Source organism: Triticum dicoccoides, chromosome 3B (genome assembly GCF_002162155.2).
Source record: "Triticum dicoccoides isolate Atlit2015 ecotype Zavitan chromosome 3B, WEW_v2.0, whole genome shotgun sequence".
In the NCBI taxonomy this organism is placed as follows: Eukaryota; Viridiplantae; Streptophyta; class Magnoliopsida; order Poales; family Poaceae; genus Triticum; species Triticum dicoccoides.
The window spans coordinates 462,784,024-462,791,714 of record NC_041385.1 but is presented as its reverse complement, the minus strand read 5'-3'; positions in this window follow the sequence as shown (position 1 = coordinate 462,791,714).

Here is a 7,691-nt window from a genome sequence, read left to right as displayed (position 1 = left end):
TCTTCGAATGATCATGTGTCTTTGTCATCATAAATGACCATTGGGGGCGGATCATATTTGAATCTAGCTTAACCCCTTTGGCACAGCTTCCTGGTCGTATTCAAATCATAGTTGTTCAAACCTCTTGATCATTTGGGGGCTGGATCATATTTGAATCATGGCTTAACCCCCTTTTGGTCCGACCCAGATCGTATTCAAATTAGAGTCGTTAAATATTTAGACCACTAGGGGCTGATCGTAATCGAATCTAGCTTAACTCCTTTGGCACAGCTTCCTGATCATATTCGAATCATAGTTGTTCAAACAATTTGATCATTTGGGGGTTGGATCGTATCCGAATCATAGCTTAACCCCTTTTGGTCCCACTCTGACCGTATTCAAATCAGAGTCGTTAAAAATGTCTCAAGGTCACTTGGGGGCTTCCTGTTAAAACATAGGTGTCATTCACCAACGAGAACATAGGTGTCGGTACCCACTTGATCGGCGCAATGCCAAAAACCACCTGGGGGCTTCCTGTTCAAACATAGGTGTCATTCACCAAAGAGAACATAGCCATTAACCCTTTTGGTCCGGCTTCCTGTTCAAACATAGGTGTCATTCACCAAAGAGAACATAGCCATTAACCCTTTTGGTCCGGCTTCCTGTTCAAACATAGGTGTCATTCACCAAAGAGAACATAGCCATTAACCCTTTTGGTCTGGCTTACTGATCGTATTCGAATCAGAAGCTTCGTGTTTTTTCTCTCCTTATTGACTGAAGTCTTTTGAAACGGTTTTTCGGGTTTCTCTTGATAATTTTTTACTTACATCTGAAAGTATATATGTGGTTTCAATTAACCCGGCTTGACTTTGGATGATAAGTCGCCAGCATATAAGAATCATAAAACACTTGGAAGTTTTGGCTTCTAAAGATTGAGTTATCACCCTTACTACACATGTCGCATAAACCGGCATTACAAATTCAATATCACAGGTATGATATTGTTATTCTAGTTATGTTTCAAGTTCTAGTTCATACCAGCCTTATCCATGGCTATTTTTACACATCAATCGTTATATGTGAGCTATTATGACCCACCCTGCGGTAAACCGCCAAGGGTTCTTGTCATCTATATCTGTGTACAGGATAATTCAAGGATTTTCTTATGCACAAGTCAAAGAAATGATAGTGTAAAGAGGATAAATATCAAAGGGCGGCTTAACAGTATTGAGCACCAAAAACATGCACGATGGCATGACAGAGCAAGGTCATTGCTATCCTATTACATGACTCCCTTTGTCTAAATAATCAACTGTTTTTTAAAGTCACAGATATGAACCGCCCAGCGGATCAATCTCCATGCCTCTGCTGGTGTGAGGCTTCTGGATCAACCCTCTTCGCCTCTTTGTCCTGTTCTACGTCCTGGAAGGTTGATGACCAGTCAATGCCATTCAAAGCTTGAAACTCACCTTCATCATCAATTAGTTTGGACGGGTCAACTTCAGGGGCAAAGGTGTGCTTACGAATTGGGGGGGTTAGGCCTGTCACTTTATAAGATGGTGTTGGCATCCCCTGATTTCCCACGTCATAAGCCGGATGGTACTTGGACAGGTCTGTCTCATTGGCAATCAGGCTGGCCAGAGGACGTATCTCCTTCACGCAAGCGGCAAAATCCTTCTGTTCAGATGGAGTGTTGTCCTCCTTGAGGCTTGGATAACCTATAGAGATGTCGGTCGGGTCTAATTCCGGTAGCCATGCTTTGGCCCGACTCAAAGCAGTCACGGCTCCAACTCTTGCAGATGATCGCTTTATTTCATTAAACCGCTGGGGCAGTACAGAAAGCTTCCTTAGCACATCAACTAGGAGTGTGGGGGCTTCATTGGACAGAGCAACTATGGACAATGTGTGTTGAGCACCAGTATAAAGCTGCTCTACCAAAGTGTAAACCGCCTTTAGCTTTACAAGCATGTCTTGGTTGATATTGCTACTCCTAGGGCCTGCATAATATCACAAAGGAGTTAAGAGCAGATAATATCGGCAAGGAGGATATTCAAAATTTGACAGTCATCAGGCGACTTGCAAAAAATAGCAGATACCATCTGAGATACCTGGCGTTTTAAGCCGGTAAGTTCAGTGGTGGCTTCTTCGAGAGCCGCATCTGCCTTTTCCGCCCGTTGGGTTAGCACAATCTTTTCTTTAGCCCAAGCGCTTTTTTCAGCTTCAAAGCCGGTTTTCAGTTTTTCTGCCTCACCCACGCTAAATTCGAACTTTGAGTTCGCCTTCTGGGTTTCAGCCTCTTGCAGTTCCAGACGGGTCTTCAACTCAGACAGCTCGATTAGAAGTTCCAGTGGTCGTCTGTTCATAAGTCGGATCAACATTATAATTCAAGCGTTAGTTCAACATATAAAGTCCCAAGCCTTTTGCACGCGACAACACTTGGCACTTGGGGGCTAATGTCTAGTTCTATCTAAGTGGTGGCTTAAGTGAATAAGTCCCAAGCACTACGCGACCAAAGGGTACTTGGCACTTGGGGGCTAATGCATATTGCTTGTCTAGTTGCAATTTTATGATGACACCTTGTTGCTACAACCGGCTATAGCCGGCTCATCAGGGCTACACAACTTTAAGCCGGATTTTGATCAACTCTATAGCATATTGAAAATAAGCAGTAAACTTGGGGGCTGGCAGGATATGCATAATCTAAGAGTTGAAGAGACCATACCTCAAATTTAAGATGCATCTTCTTCACCATGTCCACTTCAAGATCATGGCTACTGTGTACTTGGCTGAGAAAGCTAGAATATAATTCACCAATACCCAGTTGAGCATAGTTGGCGATATCAAATTGTACTTTGCATGGCTCAACATGCTCTTCCTTAGCAGAATGCTTCGCCAGCATAGTAGGTCTCCCTGGTTCAGTAAAGCCGGTCTTGGTGATCTCTACATCAACATGTTGTGAGTTGGCTGTCTTGACAGGGCTTGAAGCTTCAGGGTTTAACGAGCCATCAGCGATTTGATCAGCAGGCGGGTCAACAGTCATTGTTGGCATGTCATGAACCGGCTCCAGCGGCTCAAGAATAGAGGCCTCAGGTACTGCAGTTTGGAGCTCCGGCTCATGGACTGTTGGCTCTTGGACCGGCTTATTCTTCTTTGACCTCTTGCTGGGCTTTGCTTTTCCACTACATGGTCAAAAAGGTTAGTACAAGTATAAAGGATCATAATAAATAAAGGATAAGTAAATCGTCATTACCCAGGAGCGGTCTTGAAAGCCGGAATGTTAGACTGGATTAAGTCGCCCAAACAGGAATGTGAAGTTTCCTGATAATTTGAATCGTAAGAGTTGAGCGACTGACGAGTGAGACCCGCCAAAGGATAAAAAGAGTTTAAGTCGGGGAGACCTCATTCCGGCGCTTCCTCGGCGTGTTCAGTAAGCCAGAAGAGATTTCCGCACCCTTGCTCGTCTGAGTCTGCCATCGGCTCTCGTGTTGTTGTTGCTTCAAAATAAAGTGAGGATCCATATGAGCTAAGGGGTGTGAAAATCTTACTTGCCGGGTTACTCTTCAGATTCTTTGTCTTGGCAAAGGCTCGGAGTCGGAGGAAATAATAGTTACCTCTTCTTCCACTCCCTGACTCGTTCCCGTGTCGTCCTGATGATAGTCAGTGTCAATAAGATGATTGAAAAAAGAGCCAAGAGAATCAAGGGCTACCTCCGACTCAGAGGTGTCATCCAGTTGAAGTAATCCAGAAGCACTGGGCTTCTTTCCTCTTTTCTTGGTAGCTCTCCTGGCGGCTTTCTTGGCCTTCATGGCTCTCTTTGCATCTTCATGGTCATACTCTTTATTCCAAAAGTCATCATCATCCTATGAAAATCGTCAAGGTTGAGTTAAAACAAAGTATTAAGGACGAAGGTAAAATAGCCGGTTCGGTGACTTATTTTTGGTTCTGGGTTAGACTTGTAGAAAGGGCTTAGGCCCACCTTGCTGCAATCAGCTAGGCTCTCATTCAGAAGAGATTTTGTAATCTCATTGGTAAGGACGTCAGGTAACTCATCAGGGCTGTGGTGTAGAGGATCCTTTGTGTCACCGGTGTAAGAACACATTAAGCTGGAGTGGCGGCTCAAGGGGATGATCTGCCAGGCAACCCAGCACCATACCAAGTAAATGCCATTTAAGCCGTTCCCCAACAGAGCTTTGACTTTTGCAATGGTAGGGGTGAGCTTCTAGCGATCAGCAGCTGACAACTTGTTGGGGAGAGGATGATTGGATTCGAGACGCAGGGCGCGAAAGCCAGGCAGAGGTTTCTCATCAGCCGGAGAAGTATCTTGGCAGTAGAACCATGTCTGGTTCCAGTCTTTGGGATGACTTGGCGGCTGCGCATAAGGAAAAATGGCGTCTCTCCGTCGTTGGATTGAAACCCCGACAAGTTCCAAGCTAGGTCTGTTGCAGTACTCATTCTGGCGGTTCAAGTAAAAGTATTCTCTGAAAAGTTCCAAGCTGGGCTCTTCTTCAAGGTATACCTCACAAAACACTTGAAAGTTGCATATGTTAGACACGGAATTGGGTCCGATGTCTTGAGGATGGATGTCAAAAAAGTGCAGAACGTCTTTGAAAAACTTAGAGTCGGGCGGCGAAAAGCCCCGGTTCATGTGATCAGTGAAGACAATAACTTCCCCTTCTTTGGGTTGAGGTTTCTCTTCCGTCGGTTTAGGGGGGCGGTAAGACATGACATCCTTTTTGGGTAGATATCCGGTTTTCACAAAATCTTCAAGTGTACTCTTCGTGAAGATGGAGCGAACCCAATTGCAGGAAGTGGTTGTTTTGGGCGGCATTATGAAGAAGGAAGCTGTCAGTGGAAAATGACACCTATGGGATCACTGGAATCCCTACTACAGTCGGCGGGCGCGAGGTTGAGGAAAGAGAGGGTTTAGGAGTTACCCAGGTTCGGGCCGCGAGGATGTGTAATACCCTAGTCCTGCTTTGGTGTGTATTTGAGTGTTCTTGAGTTCTTGAACTAGCTACGGCATGTCACTAGTCCAAAAGATCCGAATCCCTCTCTAGTATGCTTCGGGTCTCCTTTTATAGTCAAAGGGGACGCCACAGTGGCACACAGGAGGTGGAAAGGTGTATAGTGTACAAGCTTATCGCCTGTCATTATGGGACAAGAACACATTAAATGCGCTCCTTAGGTGTCCCCTTGCTTTATTGGGGGACGGTAACGAGGCCCGGCCCGTCCGTCGCCGCTCCGTCTTGCTTCAACACGCGTCTAGGCCAACGAGGCATGCAATGCCATGTAGGATGGCAGGCTGCTGAGTTGGCATGATGGTAGAGTCTTCATGAAGATCTACATGCCACCACGCAAGTGCTTGCTGAGTCGGTCTAGAGGCCGCACGTCGCCACGCAGGTGCTTGCCTAGCTGGCTGAGCTGGCAACTGCATGAGAACGGCGATGGAGTCTTGGCAGATGTGGGCCTGGCTATGGCCCCGCCGATGTCCCCGGCAAGAGTCTCGCCGGGGCCCTAGCAAGGGTCTTGCCGTGGCATCGCGGTCGTTTTCGGCAAGGATCTTGCCGGAGGTCTCGTGGAATTCCTCGGCAAGGATCTTGCCGAGGATCGTCATCTTCTGGTCCTCATCTGATCTTGTGTGTTTATGATCTTCACAAAGATTTGTATGCCACCATGGAGGTGCCTCCTGAGCCTTGGTTCCAACGTGGTTGATGGTGTTTGGAACTCTTGGGATCTAGGGTGGCAGCTCCGCTGGTGTTGGGCAAGTTGCCCCGGCAAGGCTCTTGCGGGGGCTGTAGAGGACGCCCCGGCAAGAGCCTTGCCAGGGGAGTTCACCTCGCCCCCCTGCCCTTTGTGTTTCTGTCTTGGTGTTGTTGTGATCGTCTTGTGGCTTTGCTTCCCTCCTCTGCCCTGCTTAATGTGGCCGCGAGCGCGGCTCTGACTGCCTGTGCACAAGTAAAGGGGTACAAAGGAGAGCCCCTACTTTTGTACACCGACATAAGCCTAAAAAGAATAAATTTTCCGGTTCAAATTTAAGCCGGAGGGAAAAGTATTACAACACATATTCAGAATGGCGGCTTGCAAAGGGGACTAATGGTATTTGACTAATTATGTCAGGTTATCTAAGCCGCCATGAGCAGTTTGATGTTATCTATTGAGCATTGCAATTAAAGTCGATGGTATGAGCCGCCATGACTAGGTTGATCTATCCAGGTACAGTTTTTTGCTAAGTATGGCATAAACAGATTTCATAGATTGCAAGTATTATTTCAGATCAGCGGCAGTTCAGAAAAAGGAAATAATTCGAGACCTAAAAAACCAGTACAAGGAGTTCATAAGCTCTAATGAGATCTCTTTCCAAAGAAAGGGGGTCCGCTGGTATTGAAGGTGAAGGCAAAACAACTACCGCATAAGTTCTATACTATTTTTAGATCGAAGGATGCCACGGTGGAGGAACAATGAAGAAACCACGAAGAACACCACGAACAGTCGGAACCCTAATGAGATCTGATGCGCTGAAGGAGAAGCACCTACATATGCATATTTGACTGCAGTGGGGCACCGGCAAACTCTGATCCAACACAGGTTGATGCAGCGGCCAAGGTTGAGGAGGACGAGGTGCTCTGCGGTGGTGGCGGAGCTCGAGCGGCGGAGGGTCGCGAGAGGAAGAAGATGATGGAAAAGGGGGAGAATGAGAAGAAGACTGGTCGTGGCTATTTATAAGGAAAGGCCAACAAGTGGGCGCGAAAAACAAGGAGACCAAAACGTGGTTATCCAGCTGCCTAGGTGCCTCGATTTTCGAAACGGTTATTAGATAAAGATCCATTGAGATAGGTTGGATAAAAAATGAATGAATTATTGGCAGATGACGTCATGGCGGGTTATTAACTCTCGCACAAATGAGAAGACAAGATTCTTTCTAAGTATTGAAGATTGACATGAACCAGTTCAAATCAATCTGGGGCCTAATGTTGGGGATATAACTATTAGGTATAACCCTGCCAGGAGGGGCCGGGTTATACCCATGGTGATTCATCATCATGAAGCGCGCGAAGATGTTCTGAAGATGATGGTTTAGTTAAAGGTCCCAAGGCCCAAAGGCGTCTTAAGGCCCGTAGAGATAAACCGCCATATATGTATGACTTGTAATTTAAGGCAAGAATAGATAGTCATCGAGCCGGACACTGTTGATGAGCCGGCCGGGACTCTATAAGCCACCGGGCATCAACCTGTGTATATAAAGGGATGACCCGACGGCGGTTCAGGACGAGAAACAAGAGATCGGAAGCTAGGTCAAGCAAATTCGCTCCCTGATAATCGAGACATAAGCAATGCCACCTCAAACTGGATTAGGCCTTTACCTTCACCGCAAGGGGCCGAACCAGTATAAACTCCCATGTCCTTTGTCCCGTTTAACCCCTTTAAGCTTCCTAGTTGCGATGGCTCCATGACTAAGTCCTTCTGCTAGGACATCTGCCGTGACCTTTCCACGACACGTAGGGTCCGCACGCTTAACGTTCGATGACGATATGTATTATGAGTCATGTGTTTTTGATGACCAAAGTTTGTTTGGAGTCCCAGATGAGATCACGGACGTGACGAGGAGTCTCAAAATGGTTGATACATAAAGATTGATATATTGGACGACTATATTTGGACACCGGAAGTGTTCTAGAGAAGTTTCAGATAAAACAAGAGGGTCGGAGGGTTAC